The 20,692-nt window shown below is 44.3% G+C and overlaps 1 long non-coding RNA gene across 1 annotated transcript; it reads right to left on the bottom strand.

Annotated features, from left to right (window-relative positions):
* Window positions 1–450: 450 nt before the first annotated feature.
* Window positions 451–11,444, bottom strand: LOC139076815 (uncharacterized). Its single transcript, XR_011528799.1, has 3 exons — window positions 11,360–11,444; window positions 5,277–5,447; window positions 451–1,226 (listed from the first exon to the last, which is right to left on the bottom strand). It is a non-coding gene; the product is annotated as an uncharacterized lncRNA (long non-coding RNA).
* Between the last annotated feature and the right edge of the window lie 9,248 nt (window positions 11,445–20,692).

The following is a 20,692-nucleotide window of genomic DNA, read 5'->3' as shown; positions in this document are numbered from 1 at the left end:
ACCTGAAAACTGTAGAAAAATGTGCATATAGTTAAAATACTGTGCTATACAGTTAAACATTTGTTAAGAGGGTAGATCTCATGTGTTTTTTACCACAATAAAAAAGATTTTTTTATGTACATGAAAAGATGCTCAATATAATTGGTATTAGGGAAATGCAAATTAAAATCTCAATGAGATAGCATTATATACCTATTAGAGTGTCTAAAATAAAAAATACTGAACATACCACTTGTTGGGCAAGTATTGGTGAGGATGTAGGGAAACTGGACCTCCTGTGTACCGGACCACTGTCCACTGGTGGAAATGTAAAATGGCCCAATCCTTTTGGAAAACAGGTTGACAGTTTCTTTAAGTTAATCATGCATCTACCTTATGATCCAGCCATTCTACTCATAGGTATTTACCCATGAGAAATGAAAGTGCATGTCTAAAAAAAAACACGTACTCGAATGTTCATAGCAGCTTTATTTGTAATTACCCCCAAACGTCCATCCACAGGGGAATGAATAAACAAATTGTGGTATATCCGTATAATGGAACACTACTCAGTAATAAAAAAGGAATGAACCACTGATACATGCAACAGCATGGATGAATCTCAAAATAATTATGCTGAATGAAAGAAGCCAGACAGAAAAGATTCAATGCATGGTTCCATTTATAAAAAATTCTAGGAAAAGCTAACTATAGTGACCAAAAGTAGATCAGTGGTTGTCTGGGGGGCAGAGGAGGTAAGGATGGGCAGAAGGGAGCCATTGGAAAGGGGCATGAGGAGATTTTTGAGGGAAATGGATATGTTCAAGGTGATGATTTCACAGGAATATACTTGTGATGGCTAATTTTCTGTATCAAGTTGACTGGCCCACAAGGTGCCCAGATTACACATTATTTCTGGGTGTGTCTGTGAGGGTGTTTCCAGGTGAGATTAGCGTTTGAATTGGTGGACTGAGTAAAGTAGATTGCCCTCCCCGCTGTGGGTAGGTATCATCCAGTCCGATAGGGGGTTGGATAGAACAAAAGGTGGAGGAAGAAGGAATTTGCCCCTTTTTTCTGCCTCACTGCTGAGCTGGAGCATCTCATCTTCTCCCGCCCTCCGACGGGGATTTACACCTTTGGTTCCCTTTGTTCTCAGGTCTTCAGACCGAATGACACCACTGACTTTCCTGGGTCTCCAGCCTGCCGATGGCAGATGGTGGGACTTCTCAGCCTCCAAAAGCCAATTCCTAAAAAAAATATATATATATTATTGATACTGTTTCTCTGGAAAATGCTGACTAATACAACACCTATGCTAAAACTTATAAAATTATACTTTAAATATGTGTAGTTTATTGTATGGCAATTATACCTCAATAAAGTTGTTTTTTAAAAAGAGAACAAGTAAAACACACACATATTATCTACCCTGAGAAAGGACATGTTAGGGGTGCCACCATTCTTCCAGCCCACGACAGTCATTGCTAATCAATTACACAGTGATCCGGGCAGCCATTACCAATCAGAGTCAGGTCTTGAGAGAAAGCCTACTTTGCATCTCTGACCCAGGTCAAACACTTCACTTTAAAAAGCCAAGGCCTGAGAGCAGAACAATTAGTAGCTAACCTAAAACTGGTCTTGAGGTCTCCTTGTTACTAGACCAGCTTGCTTTCCACAGCACAAACTGGAGTAGGGAGAAACTGAAGCCACAGTCTAATAAAGAGAAGCTTGCAGAAGAGCATGAGAAAAAAATCAAGGATTTGGATGGGATGTCATATGCGAACTTTTGAAGAATGTCAATGAAGTGTTGTAGTGCTGGTTCTAAATGTATTTTTCATAAGACTCATAATAGTTTTCACGCAAAGGAAAGAATTATCCACAAGAAAATTGATGTAATTCTTAGTTTTTATAGTTTTAATAATGAAAATGTTAAAATGACTCAAACTGTTTTTGACCTAACATGAAAGTGATCCTTAAGCCTGGAAAATTGCCCTATTTGCAAATAAAGCCAAGAAGCAAAATGATGTAAGATTACACAAAATGTAAGTCAATAAAGTCATAAGTAGATACATAGAAATAACATTAATCTTGATGAGAAAAGTCATCATTAGTTTGAGGCACAAATATTTCTCCTAAAAAGCAATGACTTATTTAATAGCTATCTGTAAGCCATATGTTCACTTAATAATAATCACACGTGCTGATTAAAATAAAGACAGAATACGCGCTGATGGGAGACCGTGGCTCTGCCTTTCCAGGGTTACTGGTACCGTGCATTCCCCCATGAGTGAGAGCTGGGTTTTCTCATTCATATCGTCAGGGCCAGCAGAATCCCTGGCATATAAGCAGGCCTCTCTTCTTGCTTCCAGCCTCTTAGCATGTGAGATAAGAAATGTCCTTGCTGTTTGAGCCAGTCAAGTTGAAGTTTTCTTACTTGAAGCCAAGGGCATTAGAAGGGACACACCACTGCATGAGTCCCAGTTTCCTCAATCATAGGAGAGAGAGACTAAAATCTGCCTGATAGGGTTTCGAGGCCAGTAAACGAGACAATGCGTTTAGAACTCCTTGTACAGTGTCTATCTCACCAAGTGCTAAGTAAATAAACGTGAGTTCCCTTCCCTTCTCTTTCCTCTTTATCTCTTACGGAATTTTCAATTTAGATATTAGGGAGACAATGTTCAACACACACGCAGCTTATGGAACTCTCCCTTTGTTATGTCTAAATGTGCTAAACTTGATGCCACCAATTTTGAGAGAATTGCTTATTACATTATGATTTTCTCTCTAATTTTCATTACTATTAAACTCACGAAAGGATTTATCCTAGAAAACTATTAAAAGAAGGTCTGTGAATGAAAAGCTAAATTTTCACCGGGCAAGCAACAAAGAAAACGGCTGACAAGACTCTTCCTCCTAAAAGATAACCCATTATGCTGGTAGCCTGGCAGCTTCGGTCCATGTTCATTCCACCGGGATTTTTTTAAAACTTTGTATTTAGAAATGTCAAGTTTACAGAAAAGTTGCAAGCACTAAGTATAATAATACTAAGAACACGCGTATACCCTTCACCCAGATTCACCTATTGTCAACATTTTGCCCATTTGCTTTATCATTCTCTCTCTCTCTCCATCTCTGTCTCTCTCCATCTCTATATGCATACTAAATTTTTCTGAATCATTTGAGAGTAAGTTGGTGATGATGCCCATTACAATAAATTTAATTTTAAATTTAATTTTAGAATTTAAACACTTAAAAGATATATATATATACTTGTATATGATTTGTGCAAAGGGGATAGAGTTTACAAAAGTCTTCCTCCCAGTCCTATACTCTAGACACCCTGTGTCTCTGCATGAGAGTTTAAAATGCAAAAAGGATTGGATCTTGAGATTCTCTGCATCCATTTTCTTTCACAATTATATGAAAACTTCCACACATCCAAAACAATTGAGAAAATTCTATTTACTCAAAAGAGCGTGTCCAAGAGACCTAATACCTATTAGAACCCCTCAGGAATCACTGCTCTTTCTGGTGCTGCAAAGGTTTGAGACTTTTAGCTTTACTTAGCCATTTATTTGCTCATACATTTCTTCATTTTTCTACCAATCCTCTATTGAGTCCTAGGCCCTGTGCTAGTGTGACAAATGGCATTTTCCAATACTTCTCACCCCACATGCTCTCCTCACAGTTTGTTTCTGACACTCCTCCCTTGAAAAGGTGGGGGTCTATGTTCCCTCCCCAACTAGTGACCACAGCAGAAGTGACGTTAGTTGACTTCCAAGGCCAGGTCATAAAAGGCAATATGGCTTCTTCCACCAGGTTCTCTTGGGATGCTTGTTTTTGGAATCCAGACACCACTGTGTGAGGAAGCCCAAGCTGCCCAGTGAAGAAGCCTACATGGAGAGGAACTGACAGTTTGCACCAACTTGCCAGCCATGTGAGTGGTCTGTATTGGAAGAAGATACTCCAACCCTAGTGGAGCCACCTCAGCTGATACTGCATGGAGCAGAGACAAGCTGTCCCTGTTCAACCCTGCCCACGTCATAGCTTCGTGAGCAAATTAAATAATTTTTGTTGTTTTAACCCATGAAGTTTTGGTATATTTTTGATGACAACAGTTAACCAGAATAACCAGGCAGAGGGGATGCAAAGATAGAGAGATCTATCAGGTGGGGTGCCTGCCTTGAAAGAGCTCATCCTCTAGTGGAGGAAGTAGGCAAGCCAACAAAACTTAATTAAACACAATGTGATGGGGCTCTCTATGCAAACACCACTCTTATATAAAATTTTAAGAGATGAGGGAAATTGTCTAAATTTACTGGAGCTGCAGAAGGGTTTGAAGAAAACAAAGTTGAGTTAGTTCTTAAAGGATGAGTAGGAGTTCATTAGGTAGAGGAGAGAGGTCATTTCCATCACTGCAGTGTCCTCTGACTTTGTGGTAGAATGTGAAGAAGGGTGGTGAGGAGGCCAGGGCCAAGAGTAGGATAAAATCAGAGAGAAGGAAGGACCCAAGTTAAGGATTCTGGTTAGAGTGAGAAAAGAGACAAAGGAGAAAGCAGGAGTTGGGGAGGCTCTGAGGGGGAGAGAGCAGGAAATGAGGTCACAGGACAGTTGGGGCTACTGGGCAGGGCAGGGCCCTCAGAGAGCCCAGGACCAAGATCTGGGCCTGATTTTGCCTCTGACATATGAACCATGTGAGTTGTAGGAGCCTGGGAGGATCTCTTCAGTCTCTCAGTCAGTCTTCCCTCTGTCAAGTGAGAGATTGGAACATAGGAGCTTTAAGGCCCTGTCCAATTTTGTGATGCTTCAAGCCACAAGTCTAAGAGTCAGGGTTTCTCAAAATGTGGTCTCATTGAGTCAGGATGCCTGGGCACCTGGGAATCCACCTCATTTCAGTTCCTCGGGTTATCCTGATGGCAATTACGTTTAAGAAACACTGTCATATGAACCAAATGGAATTGAATTTCCCTTGTTCTTGGTTTCTTTGCACAAAGTAGAGAACAATGAAATTTTTCCATTCTGTGGGCAATACCGTAGAAATGCAACATCAAACTGTGTAAGATTTCTTTTAAATACCAAACCATTTTACCCAAACTGCAACCTGAATGTTTCTTTTCCCCTCAGGTAAGAAAGTGGTACATCGCTTTCCCTTTTTCCTTAAGGAAGCAAACTTACTATGTGAGAGAGGCCAGTAAAGTGGGCTCCCTGACAGCAGAAGCTGAGGCTCCTACCTAGAAGGCTGGAAAGCCCCAGTGAGGGAAGGTGGTCGGCAATTCAGGGTGGATGTAGAAACTTACTCCAAAACCCCCTCCTGGCTGGGCAGCTGCTGAAAGCATTGGCCTTCTGTTTGTGGTAAACACTGCAAAAACACCAGCATCTTCTGGACTCTTCTGGACAGTCGGTTGTCAAGAGATGAGAGTGATTGATCTTATTGGCAGGTGCAGAAACAGAGCCATGAGAGGAATCTTCTGGAAGAGAAAATCGGGGCCTGGACAAGCTTCTTGAAATCAGACAAGTAGAAGCAGAGCAGAGGCGCAGGATTTGCTTTTCAAATGTTAATGAGTGTTCTTAATCAGATAAATGTGGCTTTCACTGCGAGTTCTGCTCCCACACCCCTGGTTTGAGACTGAGCTAGACTGGCCTGGCCAGGCACTTGATTAAACTCAGCGGAGATCTTATCCAAGGGCAGCCCTGCTGTTTTTCTCTTTTAAATCACCAGGAGGATTCTAAATAAGACAAATTTAGGAAATATAAATTCCTCCTCTCCCTGAGTCCCTACAAACCCATAGGAGCTCACACATCTATTTTGCCCAAAGGATTCAACACTTAGCTGAAAAATTTATCAAATCCTATAAGAAAAGGAGGGAAAAGAGAGAGAGAGATTGAGAGACTGGAAAAGGGAGCTGGTAGAGTGGAGACCGACCATTTCCGGGTGGTGCAGTCTGGGGCATTAACTTGTGTGGGCTCCTTCGCCTGGTGAGGTGAAAATGGGCCTCAAGCCCTGAAGGGAGAAGCAAGAAGCCCCGTGGGGAAGGAAGCACTGCGTCCTGGCCCAGGGTCCCTCCCGCTGCCGACAGGTCTGCAGACTCACTGCTGACTCCTAAGGGTCACTGATCTTTGGCAGCAACTGCTGGCAGCGTTCTCCTCTCCTCCCGCAAGTGGCGCTCACTGCTGCCCGTACAGCCCTTCCCACCAAAGAAATGGTCCAAGGAAGCGGCCGCTTTTGTAAAGCACTCCTGGAATTTGTGATTTGTAGGAGGGAGACAGCCCTAGGTGTGAGAGCACAAACTCCAAAGAGATAAGGATCTACAGCGTGTATTCTAATTCTTCCTTTTCCCTGAGCTACAGCACTTCTAAAGGCGTCTATTAAAATCTAAATCAGGGGACTCTCAGAGCTTAGAATTTTTTAAAAGGTGGAGAGAACTATAATAGTCTGTTGCCTGATCTAGCTTCCTCCTCTCACCCCAACTTTTTCAAGGATTTATTTCCACTGCATTTAACCTCCGGGTTCTTCATGACATAATTGTCCTGCCTTGATTTTTGCAAACCCAAATTCATGTTAATGCCAAGACAGAAAATTCTTGCAAATTGTAGGACTTCCAAGGCAAGGTTGGCTTTACACCATTGGGCACTATATGTGCTCATGGAGTTGTTGCTGGGTTTCAGGCTCAGGGTGGGGTCACCAGGAGGAACAATGGGACTCAGCCATTACTCACCACCTGAGTCCATTCCCCTCCTCACAACCCCAGCCAAAAGATAAACACCAAGCGGGAAAAGAACTGCACATAAATATCCCCAAGAAAACAAAGAACAATGTTCGTGTGTTTTATCTGCCCGTTGGAGCTCAGGCACGAAGCCATAGTGCACATTTCTTTTTCTCCCACATTATATAATGACACTGTTCCCCAAGACAAGCCCCTGTACCCTCAAGCAAGGGGAACCCAGATCGCCTAACATTGAAGGGTTTACGAGATAGCCAGGGTCAGGCTGCCTCCTCCAAGAAGACTAAGCAACCAGATCAGGGAATGGAAAAAAGAAAATAGAATCTTTTTCAAGGTCCTCCCATGGATTTTATCACGTAGTGCATTCAGTTAGATTAGAAAGTCCAAAAACTCAAGTCTCATAAATGAAAAAGACTGTCTCCTGCTCTCCTCCCTTGACCTTTCCCCCTTAGCTGTTTCTTATATGTTTCCTCCAGATTTCGAAATAATAAGCTTATACAGCTATTGATGGATCCACTTGGGACATCATTTCTTGGCTTCCTGTTATAAGACTCTCACATCCCCCTCCTTGGTTTGCCTCCCGCTCTTTTCCCAATACAGATAAATTATTTTTTGGTTAAATCAACAGTCAGTGTTTACTTATTAGATATTGTTACCCTGAGGACAGAAGTGAGCTATAATATGATTTCCTTTGTCTTCTGGCATCCAGAGTTGCTATCGGGAGGTCCTGTGCCATTCCAACGGCTGTTCCTTTGAACAGTACCTGTTCTATCCCTCTAGGGAAATGTTTAGGGTCTTCTCTTTATTCACAATTTCTGAAATTTCAAAGTGGTGTAACCTGGTGTGGATCTTTTCAAATTCACAGGGAAATTTTCTGGTATCATTTCTTTGCCAATTCTTCCACTTTCATTTTCCTTATTCTCTCTTTCTGGAATTCCTATCAGGTGAATGTTGGCCCTCTTGGACCAATCCTTTGATGTTTTTATCGTTTCTTTCCTATTGGCCATCTCTATCTTTTTGTTCATCGTTCTGGAAGATGTTCCCACTTCATCTGCCAGATCTTCTTTTTTTAGGTCTTCTATTTTTAATTTCTAAGAACTCTTCTTTCTTGTTCTTGGATCGTTCCTGAATTAAAACATCCTGCTTCTGATGAATGGGTGCAGCCCTACCTCTTATCTCCCTAAGAATATTAAATTTATGTTTTTTGTGCATTTGTGAAGCTTTATTCTGTTCTCCTGCTTTGTTTGTGTTTCCTCCTAAATCTTTTCCCATGCTTGAATGATTTGGGTTTCTTTCATCTCAGAGGCTTTCCTCCAGAATCAGGTGATCCCGGATGTCCATTCATATTGAAGATCCAAAAATCTGATTTGCAGGTTTGCTTTGAGGCGGGTGGTCAGGGCTTGTCAGCTGGTGAATTTCATTGATGGAGACCGAGTGGTGAGCCAGGCTTTTCAGGGTGGGACCCCAAATGGCATTCTCCTCAGGTCTGTTCTCTGCAGCCACTCAGTTCCCCCAGGCAGAACCCCTACACTCCAGCTGTGGAGGATGATGCCTGGCTGCCAGCAGAGGCAGGGGCTGGGTGCAGAATCGCCACCATTCAGTGATTATCAGTGCTGACTTTCGCTTTCCCCCTGGTATCAGCCCCAAGCTCCCTCCTGCCCTCCGCTGCATACTGTGGCCATGTTCAGAGTCTTTTTGGTTCAACACCTCTAGAGAAAAACTTCCAGCCTTATGCGAGCAGGCGCCGAGGAAGGGGAGGGGACGTGCTGTCTGGTTGCGTGGGCAGGGAGTCTAAACCCAGACTTCGGAACGATCCCCTGTATTCCGTTTCTCAACTCCTCCCAGCCTCCTGCACACCTGGCGCCACAGAACCTCAACCTTTCCAGGGTTCTGTGGGGGGTGCAGGGGGCACAGCTCACTCCTCGTTGGATGCCCCCCTGCAGGCTAAGACAATCACCCTCTCCATGTGCTTTCCATCTGCCAGAACTGAAGTCATTTCAAAATCTGTGCCTTCCAGGGCATCTGTTTTTATGCATTTATAACTTTTTTTTATTCCTTTACTGGAATTTTTAGTTGGCATTTGGGAGGAGAGAGTCTTCAGTCTGCCATGTTTAACCAAAAACCCTTTCCCGCTATTTAGATTTCACATTTGCTCTGCTTGCCTGTAGTCCACAGGGCCCGGGGGGTTCCTGGGCTTATTAAGGTAGAAAAGACTCTGACCTTGGATCTGCCGTGTCCCGAATGTGTTACCTTGGGTTAACTGATTCGCCTCCCTGGGCCTCATTTCCTCATGTAAAAATTGAGGATGGGGAGGGCTTCTGTGTATTAAAAATTTTTTGTAAATTGTTAAATTATCATTAACACAGAATTAAATTAAATTGCTTATTGTGTTAAAGATAATATTCATAATAATAACCAAGTGGGTAGGCATACAGCACCCCCATTTTTCAGATAAGTTCTACAAAAAGGTCTCCTTGACCCTCTTGGGGGGGGGGGGGCAGGGCACTTGCCTGGTGCTCTGTGACCTAATTCTTCCTTTATTATGTTTCACCTTCCATGTGAAATCCAGATTTTTCATTAGATGGGTGATTCTTTAGTTTGAAAAGTTAAATGTGGTGATTTGGGGAACAAACAGAAAAAAAAGGAGTTCTGCTTGGTTGTATTTAGGAATATAGAAGTAAAGAAAACCAAGGTCCATAACTGAGAGGAGGGGTCTTGGTCCCTTTGGGCTGCTGTAATAAAGGTGGCCCATAAACAATAGACGTTTCTTTCTCACAGTTCTGAGGCTGGAGGTGTGAGATCAGGGTGCCGGCATGGTCTGGTTCTGGTGAGGACTCTCTCCAGGTTGCAGACTTCTTGTTGTGTCCTGGAGGAAGACGTGGAGGAAAGGAGAGGGAGGGCGGGCTTTCATGGGCCTCTTTTATAAGCACTAATCCTATTTATGAGGGCTCCACTCTCATGACCCAGTTAGCTCTCGAAGGCTCCACTCACACACCATCACACTGGGGGTTAGGATTTCGATGTATGAGTTTGGGGAGGACACAAACATTCAGTCCATTGCAGGAGCGGATATTCTGTCTCTCTTTGTGTCCTTAGTTTACCTGTATTTTAAATGGTCTTTCTTTACTAAGTTGAACTTCTCAGTGTCCAACTTAAACTGGCCTGATACTTCCTGACAAATTTTAAGTCAACAATCTTTCAAGAACGTGAAATGGTTTCCTATAGTATTTTGCCTCTTTGTAAGCTAAGTAAGATTTGATGTATATTTCACCTGCTGAATATTGCCCCCCATGAGGACTTGGGATTCACTCCATTCTTCTGTCAGCCACAGGATACAGCACACTGCCCAGCACATCCCACATCACAGCCCCAAGGAGCTGCAAGAGACCTTAATTTATCTGGTCCAATCCCCCTCTTTTACAGATGATTTCGGCAAGCCCAAACAAGATGAAATCACTTACCCAAGGACTCTAAGGAAGAGCCCAAAACTTAACCTGGACCTCCCAACTCAGTGTCAACACCCTCCACTCTGCCACATTGCCCAGAACAGGTGTTCACTAAGTATCTCATGTCCTCATCACAACCGAATCTTCCACGTCCTCTCCATCGTAGCCCAGCTTTCCCTTTTCTTTTTAAATGCTGTTCTTTTAACAGCAATAATGCTTAACAGAAACACTAATAGCTAATTACATCAAGAGGAAAGAAAGCTGGGCCCTTAAATATTAGATGATGAAGTACATACCCTAATATAGTACACAATCAAAACCTCTCTCCATCAATATTTCCCTCAATTTACTCTCTCATAAAGCATGTCACCAGTATGCATGCTTTCTGCCCATGGATGCTGACTGTTTTGTGTACCTGGAGAGTCTTTACTGTGACAAAATTAGCTCCAACTAAACTCTGTGCTCTCTAATCTTAGTGCCACCTTTATTAGCATCACCTGAGTGAGTTCAGATCTGAACACCAGGCTTCAAGTAGATTCCAGTTGTTTGACTTTGTGTCTCCCCCAGATGGACTTGCCCCACATCACCATTCACTCTTCAAATGTTCATTGCGGGCCTGCTGTCTGCGAGGCACTATTCTAGGCCCTTGGGATACAGTGTGAGCAAAACAAAGGCCCCTGCCTATGGGGAGCTTACATTCTAGCAAGTAGCATTAAAAAAAAAAAGTAAATTATACTGCACGTTGGAAGCGGGTAAGTGCTGTAGGGGAAAACGTGCAGGGTGAAGGGATTAGGAGTGCTGAGCAGAGTGGTCAGGAGAGGACAACGTTGAAGGCTTGACGGGTGAGGGAACGAGCCAGGAAGACAACAGAGCAAGAGCCTTCCCAGCAGAGGGAACAGCCGGGGTGAGGGTCCCAAGGTGAGAGTGTGTCTGGTCTGTTGGAGATTATACCACTTCCTGATGGGTGACATGTTTGGGGAAAGAATCCTAAGTAAGAGAGAGTTATCATTCCCTGATTGCAGACAGACCAAAAAAATAAAATAAAACTTCTAGAAAGAAAGAGAAACTGGAGGTACAGAATCTGTAGCAGTGGAATGAGAGTGGCATGGGAAAATTGGGAAACCAGAAAATCTCATTGAGAGATGAAGGGAGCCCTTTAGATTCCAGCGATCGCCACGGGTGTGGTTAACGCTGGGACTGAATCTCACTCACCTTTGGATTCACTGCATCTGGCGCAGAGCAGAGCACATGAGAGGCTAAGAAATGCCTGCGGAGTGAAGAGCTGACTAAATGAATGGAATCGTTCCTAACACATGACTCTTTTTCTTGTGCTTCAAGTGGTAAAGGACTGGAATCAGCCCAAGAGCTGTGCAATGAGGTGTGTTGCAAGCTTGTCCTTGAACTTAATTTAGTTATAAGAAGGGGGATTCAAAACCAATACAATATCGTATGTCAACTATACTTCAATAAAAAAAAAAGACAGACTCACCTTAAAGAAAAGTTTAGCTGTGCTTTTTCTATTCATTGGTTTATTCAGCCTGCTTAAAACCTAGTCAAATGTATTGTGGAGTCTGTGAAATAAACAAGTTGCTTTATATGTGAGGAGTTGCAATCTGGTAGTAAAACAGCATATGAGTGCAGTGTGTGTGTGTGTGTGTGTGTGTGTGTTTTATCAAACTGTATGTTAATGGCGTTGGGAGGAATGGATATTAACAGAGTCTACAGATATGCAAACCTTTTAAGGAGGTTTTAATACACTGTACATTGCAGCATCAGGGTTCTTTTGGTTAAGGTAACAGAAAGCACTCATGTAAACAATAGTAAGGAGTAATTTATTATAAGGATCCAGGGGCATATCCTGGAACCTCTGGGCAGGAAGATCAGTCAGACATTCCCAAGGAACTGAAACTCAGAACTAGCAAGCCAGTGGGAACTAAGGAAGCTTCCTGCTGTCTTGCTCTCTCCTGTCCTCACTCTGTGGGGCCAGGTGGTCCCTTATCCCTGCCTCTGTGCATGTGTGTGTCCCTCCCTTTCTCTTGGAGACCTCCTTTCTTCCCTGTCCATCCTCACAGCCACCCCACCATGCCTGAGTTTGTATTCCCTCAATTTTAGCAATAAGTAGAGCCTGAGACCAGTATTTTTTTTTTATTAAGATTATGATTGTTTACAACCTTGTGAAATTTCAGTTGTACATTATTCTTAGTCATGCTGTGGGTACACCACTTCACCCTTTGTGCCCTCCCCCGCCTCCTTTCCCCTGGCAACCACTGATCAGTTCTCCTTATGAGACCAGTGTTTTTCCATCTTAATTCCAAAGTCACAAGAGAAAGGATCTGACTGCCACTGCTTGGGCCCATGTCTCCCTCATCTCCAAGAAACCACAACCAGTGGGACAGCCATTAGTTCAAACTTGACTGTCCAGGTGTTGACAACTGACCTAAGTCAATTTGGCCGTTTACATTCATTGGGGTCTTTTTCAATGGATAATGGCAATCACCACCCATTAGAGGTGTGTGAGAGCTATAGCTCCCCTCCCCAGCTACATCCCTCTGAGGAGGTGTGTGAAGATGACGGCAGTTCTCATTCAGAATTCTGCCATGCATACATTCACAAACAAGTAGGCACAAAAATGTCATACCATCTACTCATGTATGCTCAGAGAAATAGCATCTGCCAACATCTTGCATGGAAAGTTCACTCGAGGAAGGTAGACGTGACAGCACTCCAACAGCACAATCGGTTCAACTTCCAGTTGCGTTAATCCTCCGGTCGGCCTTAGCACACAAAACTCAAGAAAGCCCCCATCCCAGCGCCTCTCCAAGGGGCCGGTAAGCTGGAGGACTCGCTCTCATACCATGTTAATGTGAGGGTACAGGTGCCTTTGCAGTATTTCTAGCCAATGCACATGTCATCCATGAAAATCTTTGTGCTAATTGACAGATCCTCTAATCAAGATGCAGGTGGTGGTCTTCTGTCACATTTGGAGAGGAGACTCCTGAGCAGGACCCTCCAAATGTACCTACCACGCCCTGGGATGTGGATTCCTGATTAGGGACTTCAAATGGTTTAGAAGAAAAAGAACACACGCACACACACACACTCCCTGGGTGGCAGTGGTGGGCTGGTTGCAAAAGGGCCCCTGCCAGATGCATTGGCCTCCTTTAAAGGGTTGTCGTGGAAGCTGGCCCGCCCTCCACTGCTGCTTACACGTCACTGGTCAGCCCTCTTAGCAAACAAGTCTGGGAATGTTCTTTTGTAACTGGCCATATCACTATCTGAACAAAACAGGGGTCTTGTTACCAAGGAAAAGGAGAGAGTACAAATTGGGTGGGCAGCCAGCCATCTCTGTTGCCCTGGCTCATCTAAAGCAAATCTCTTAACCCTGTCTCAGTTTCCTTATCTATAAAACAGGATTATCAATGCCTACTCTGCCAGTCTCAGGATTTGTGGGTGAATCAAACGAAAACACTTGGAAAACTGAGAGGCCTTGTTCAAACAGAGGATATTATTCTGACAGCTTATATAAGAAACCACAGTGTTTAACCATCAAAAAGGTCATTCTTTCAAATCAAAATATAACCATACATAAGCACATATTCTTGATCCCCAAAGCTTACTTGTATTTTCCAGACCAGCATGAAGGTGTTATATTTTATTGTCAAGCATCCTGTGTGGCACTTACTAGTTTATGGGAGGCTGACTGGACATATATGGAGGCTATGTAAGGTTACATAACATTTATTGGGGCTTGCTCTGTGCCAGGCACTGTGTTTCACACGGCTTATCCCACTTAATCCTCATACAGAAGCCTAGGGTGGGCACTGCTATTATCCTCTCAGCCTGCTGATAAGGAAGCAGAGACTGAGTGCAATCAACACCTAACACGGGAAAGCGGAGAGCCAGGGTTTGACTCTTGGCCAGGTCTGGAATGCCTGAGCATCATTCTTCAATTCTAAGATGCTGTGGCTTCTAGTTACTGTGTATACTGGGTAGGACTGTGTCCCCCAAAAACGTAAGTTGATGTCCTAACCCTGATACCTATGAATACGACCTTATCTGGAAATAGGATCTTTGCAGATGTAATCAAACTAAAGTGAGGTCACACTGGATTAGGGTGGGTCCTAATCCAATGACTGTTGTCATTATAAGAAGAGGGAAATTTGGACAGACATACAAAAGAGAAGGCCATGAGAAGGCAAAGGCAGAGATTGGAACCGGAATGCATCTACAGGCCAAGGAAGACCAAGGCTTACCAGTAAACACCAGAAGTTATGAAAGAGGCAAGGGGTGGTTTCTACCTTAGAGCTCCGGAAGGAACCAACCCTGACAGCACCTGGATTTCAGACTTCTGGCCTCTAGAACTGTGAGAGAATAAATATCTGTTGTCAAGTTTGTGGTAATTTGTGACAGTGGCCTTAGGGACCAATATACCATGTGAATATGTGACAGTCCTACAAGAACCTGGTGTGGCCGACTGCTCTCTAGGGGGTCAGGCTCGGTTAATTCAGGAGTCACCAGGAGACCAGCCTCAGCTTCCCGAGAAGGCTCTGTCTTCACAGAAGAGGAAGTCCTTTCCCAGTCTCCCTCCCTCCTGGATCTGCGGAGGGACCCCTGATGGTGCACCCAGCAGAGGGTGGGCAGAGCTGTAAGCGTACCTGCGAGATGCTGGGTTTAGCCAGAGCAGCTCAGCCACAACCATGACAACTGACCCACATGTTCAGGCCACAAGATCCATTAGGGCTGGACAAGGGGAAGAAGGCTCTGACTTCTCTTTCTATGCCACTTTTACTAGAATTGCACTGAAATCTTTGTTTGGGAAGGACCGGATCTATTTGCTGAGTAAAGAATCATTTGCATTTTCAAACTCCAGACTTTTCTACCCTTTTTCATTATTCCACCTTCAAAAAGGTTTGTCAAATCTACACATCACCTGTGCTTTTTTAAGAGCAGATTTATCACACTCCCCAAAACAGAAACAGAATCACAAAACAGAATCATGAAAAAAATGTAAAAATATTCAAATAAAAAATATATATTGTTTACTATTTATCTATCATGGAAAGCCTGGCCAGGGAAAAGGTAGTTGGTAAATTGGGGCAGGATCAACACTACTCTGATAGGCCAGAGAGTTTTTATGCTAGAACTACTTTGAAAACTACTGGAAAAGATTAAGTAACAATATGGAAGAAATTTCCTATTGCAAACTTTATTATTGCATTGCTGTGAGGATTCTCAAATCGCCACAGATCCTCCTGTTTGGCACAACATTCTGTGGAGAGAACGTTCTAGAAGGGATAAATCAAACAGGCTTCTAAATACATGAGTGCCTCTCACATTTAAAGGAAGAGATGCTAGCAATTCAAGTCTGAGGAAATTAACCGTATGGACATCTGCCATCCGTATGACCTTGCTTAAGTGTTACTTTATCACCCCTGATAATAACTGGTGATGTGTCTTGTCTTGACTGGAGAAAATAAATAAGACTACTGGGCTAAGAAGAGATCTTTTCATTGTGCTGGTAAGAGGAGAAATCTGGAAACCCAGCCAAAGAATACAGGCTAACCTTTGTTCCAAGACTCGCATGAAGAAGAGAGGAAAGGGCTGTTGGGATAAACAGATATTTGTTTCCCACTTGTAGTGGCCGACGGGACGCAGCACTCCACAGCACACAACAAGCCCTCTGCTCCACTAAGGCTTGACACAAACAAATGTGTCTTTTTAGGTCTAATATTGCTTTTCCTGGAGTTTGAGGTGAAGACCCCTACATGGATGTTATCCCAATATGGAGATGGAGGCATGAGGAATGCCAAGCAAGTCACCCAGATGGTAGGCATTAACATTCAAGAGTTTGGGCGCCATGTAAAACACCAAGGAAGTTGTGCATGTGTTTCCTTTTCCTCTGGCACGATGCCGTTTACAGGAGTAGCTGTGTACAATATTACTTCCAAGCTGCTACTACCCTGTATTCCTTTGCTGCCATAACAACTTACCTCAGACTGGGTGTCTTAACCAACAGCAATTTATTGGCTCACGGTTCCGGAGTCCGGAAGACTTAATCAAGGTGTCAGCAGGGCCATGCTCCCTTTGAAGGTTCTAGGGAAGAATCTGTTCCAGGTCCCTCTCCTAGATTCTGGTAGTTCCTTGGCTTGTGGCAGCATAACTCCAATCTTCACATGGCATTCTCCCTGTGTGCACATCTGTGTGCAAATTTCCCCTTTTTATAAGGATGTCAACCATATTGGATTTGGGGGCTGCCCTACTCCAGTATGACCTCATCTCAACTTAACTAATTATACCTGCAACGACCCTATTCCAAGTAAGTTTACTCTGAGATACTGGGATTTCAACATAGGAACTGGACGAAAGGGCACAATTCAACCCATAACACACTCCTAGGCCTGGAGAGGCATAGGGAGGAGAAGGTGTCCGAGAGCCAGTTTGAGAGGTGAAGCCCAGGAATGGCTGTTGTCATGGAGGGACAGAGCAGTGCCAGAAGTGCACCAAAGCAGGAGGCAAACAGAGAAATAAATACTCCAACTTCTCTCTCATCTCACTCTCCAGGCAGCAAACCCAACCAGAAGGCAGAGGACAAGAGAGCCAGGTGATACTGTTCGGGGAAGTCAACCTTCCCCTGGGACAGGGCAGAAAAGGATGGAGAATGGATGGGGGCAGGGCCAGAGGAGCAGGTAGGAAGTAGAAGAGAGAAACCAGCAAAGTGAACATCCACTTCCATGACGGAATCAAGGGATCCAAATGGGTTAGAGAGAGGAGTTGATTTATAAGTCTTTTCCTAAGTAGATCTTGGGAATCAGAGTATTTAGAAAATGCAAAGAGAAAACTCAAGGTGTGCGTTCTTCCCCAAGGAAGCTGTTTGGAATCTTCTTCTCTTTAACTGAGAAGTCAGTTCAGAGGCAAACGTCCACATTTCCAACTGATGCAATGAAGGCCTCCCGAGAAAACATCACCCTTGGGTGTACATACAGAGGAGCTCTGCCCTCAAAGCCCCTTCAGGTTACTTCGTCACATCCCTCTGACCTCCTGAAACCTGAGTCCCCACAGATGTCCCTTCGTTTCGTCCCCAGTTTAATCACATGCTTCCATCTCCATTCTGGCCTCCGTGGTTCGGGACCTCCTCACTTCTCCCCCCGGGGTCCTCAGTCAACCACAATCCATCCTTCACACTGTGGGCTGCAGAGTAAAATTCAGACTGCCCTGCATGATGGTCTAGGCTCTTTGTGATTTGGTCCATGCCTACACTTCAGGCCCCATCTCCCTCTCATCTACTTCCCAACCTCCCCTCTGGTTCTCCAGTAAAACTTAACCCACTCTGTCAGAAAAAATTGTGAAAATTTTTGAAATGGGCCAGAAAAAGATTACTGAGTGTGCTATCCTCTTGGGTTCCCTTCATCTTTCCTTGGTTTTGAGCTCTTTTATTTCTGTAAGTTGTAAACTCTTCTATATTTTATTTCTACAAATTGTACACTGGTGAAAGTGATGCAATGACTCCTGACGATAGAAGAGCAAATTGTGTCCCTGGAGATACAGAAGATTATTTCCCTGTGGATACTGACCAGTTTTGCATCTATTTGTAAATTCTTCTCAGCATTTCTGATCACTTACTTGTGAATGTTCTTTAAATTCTCCTTTGAACCATTTGTAACTCACTGATTTCCCAATTAATTAATGAGTTAAATAAAATCTTTGACAGATGCTCAGTTTATAATTCTATGTGAGTCATGATTTTCTTCTTTTAAAAATTTTATCTTTTAATAACTCCTATGGTTCTCTGATCAGACCATGCTCTTTCTCCCCTCTTTGTACAAGCTGATGGCACTTTCCAGAATGTTCTTCCCCATCTTTGTCTACCGGGTGGACTCCTAATCATCCTTCAATGCTTAGCTAAAGGTTACCTCTTCCATGAAGTCTTCCCTAATTATCCAGTGAATACTCCCAAGTTCAATAGCACTTTATACATGCCTGTATTTCCACACTTAGAGCATGTGTCAGTATCTTCGCCCACTTACCTTGGAACTCCTGTAGACAGGGGCCATATTTCACTATCTACTCCTGCCACAGCATAGGCATTTAACAATATTACTGAATATTTATTCAGTACCTTTACCTGGGTTTCCTTTTAATCCTCACTACGGCCTTAGGAGGTAGATAATACTCATGTCTCCCCTTTACAGGTGAAGAAACTGAGCTTAAGAAGATGAGTAACTTGCCCAGGGTCACACAGCTTTGGGAGGGTCTGACCTAGTGGGTGTGTCTTCAGACCGAATGTTCCTAACTGCAATGTTAGACTGTTTGTTGAGTCAGCAAATCCGTAGTCCTCAGGTCCTTTTTAAGTAATGCTTAAACAGAACAACCATGACTTAGAAAACTAAGGGTAGACTTTTGGGTTTTGTTTTTTATCCAAGGATAACATATCTTACCAGCCTGGAACAACGAAGAGCAAAATGATTTTCAATACCTTAATTTCTCCCTCCTAAGAAATTAGCCAAAACGTATCAACCAAAGAGAATTGGCTATCCAAAGGAATTCCTGGTTGTTGCCAGACAGTGCAGCTTGAATGAAAACGACAGTTTCTTGCTCACACAGTAAGCACAGCGCCTGGCACAAATAGGTGCCCAGCAGGTATCTGTCTGCCGGTGTGTTGCACGAGGACGTTCACGATGCGCGGGCCAGCTGCCCTGCGGAGCAGCCCGAGATGCCCCGCCCCTACTTCACCCGGCCCTTCTTTCCTGGCCAGCCTGCTCCTGCCAAGGGCAGTTCTCGTATCAGGGCTGCACTTCAGGTTTGGAGTTCACGGAAGCCTCTGGAGCATTTAAAAAATGCACCCAATTGCTCAAGTCTGCCAAGCAGGTAAAGAGTGAAATAAATGCTGCTTCCCCACCTGGGTAAGTGCCAGCCTCCATCCTTGGAGTGCATCGGGGGTGATCTGACCTCCTGCCACCCACAGGGTTGAGATAAGCACAGCAAATTGCCATAATAAGGGAACTGAGGGGCAGGGCCAGGCTGGGCTTTGATTACCTGGAGTGGCGTGATTAGGGTACCTTTGATGTTGATAAGCTCTCTGAGGGCCCTTCATCTCAGCGCCCCTGTCCTTGGAGGCTTGGGCTCCTGCAAGCCAGTATAATCATTACCCACTGGCTCCAGATTGTGCCAGAAAGCAGGCTGTGCAGAGGCATGGGGAGCAGAGAGGCCAGGCGGGCCACAGATGCATTTCCCCCTGTGCCAGGAAAGGTTCTAATTCAAAAACAAATGTATTCATCACTTCCAAAGGCTCCGCAGGGCAGGGCATCCTGCCTCAGGGTGGAGTGTCAGTGTGCAGCGGGAACAGTGGCAGGCGGCCAACGGAAATTTCACATTTTCACCAAGGTTCCTGCCACTCTGCAGTGGTCCTGCAGGCCCAGCATCACACAGTAGAGAGTCCAGCCTCCCAGTCTGCCCTAGAAACACAGGCACCAGACAAAAGCCAGGCCCTCCAATCACCCACCAGTCAATCCCTGCCAGAGTAGGCTGGACACTGAGACTCACTGAGCCATCCCCACTTGGTGACTCAGGCTCTTTCTAAGATGGCCAAGGGAGGAATCCATCATGAGCAGGAAGTGGTGATTTGTCTGAATCCCCATGACCGATGCCTGGTGGGCTCCCTGAGTAAGGAGCGGAGGCTTCTTCTGCTCTAAGACAATGCTGCCTTTGCCTGGTGGTCCAAGGGGCTGGCTGGACATTTTCCAGAGAGAAGAAAAGGAATTGCAGACGCTGGTAATTTTCCAACTCACCGGACTCTAGGCTGGTGAACACTCCTTCCTCCTCCAATCTAGGCTTCACCACTGCTGCTGTTTCTAAAACAGACTAGATCCTGTCAGTCTCCAACTGAAAACTCTCCTGGAAGAAGTCCACACCCCTCTGGGTGCCATACCAGGTTCTTCCTGTACCTCCCTGTCCTATGGCAATACTTTCTCCTTCCTGTATCTTACTCACCAGCCCACAACCCCCCAGCAAGCCAGTGCTCTCATACCACCCAGAATGAGCTTCTTATCTGCTGTACTGTCCCCTGCTCATGCTTCAAGGCTCGGCTTCAATCTCACCTCCTAGGTGAAGGCTATCCTGCCCCTTCTACTCTCATCCAGACAGAACTTGAACTCCTTCCTCCCTTGAGGCTTCCTAGCTTTGTGTACCTATAGTAAAGTAATGTTACTTTACTGTAACGTTAAACCACATTGCAGCTGCCTTATTAACTATACTGTCTGTCTGTCTCTCTGACCTGATTGTGAGTTCAATCCAAGGGATTCTTTTTTATTCTTCTATTCTCAGTGACTAGGAAAGTCCCTGGCACATAGTAGGTGCTTGATAAATGAGAAGAATGAAGCAACAAATCCAAAATCATCCCCTTTCCTTGGAGAATCTCTTTTCTTAGGAGGAAGTAATCCAATTCTGAGCCTTCCAAGAGTCAAAGGACATTTATCTGTGGGAAATTGTTTGCTCGGGATAAATTCTGCCTTTCCCCATCCCTAGAGAAACCCCGAGGCAAAGAAAGCA

The sequence above is a fragment of the Equus przewalskii genome, chromosome 17, assembly GCF_037783145.1.
Source record: "Equus przewalskii isolate Varuska chromosome 17, EquPr2, whole genome shotgun sequence".
NCBI lineage: Eukaryota > Metazoa > Chordata > Mammalia > Perissodactyla > Equidae > Equus > Equus przewalskii.
Note: the sequence above shows the minus strand (reverse complement) of the source record. Positions and strands in the feature narration are given on the sequence as shown.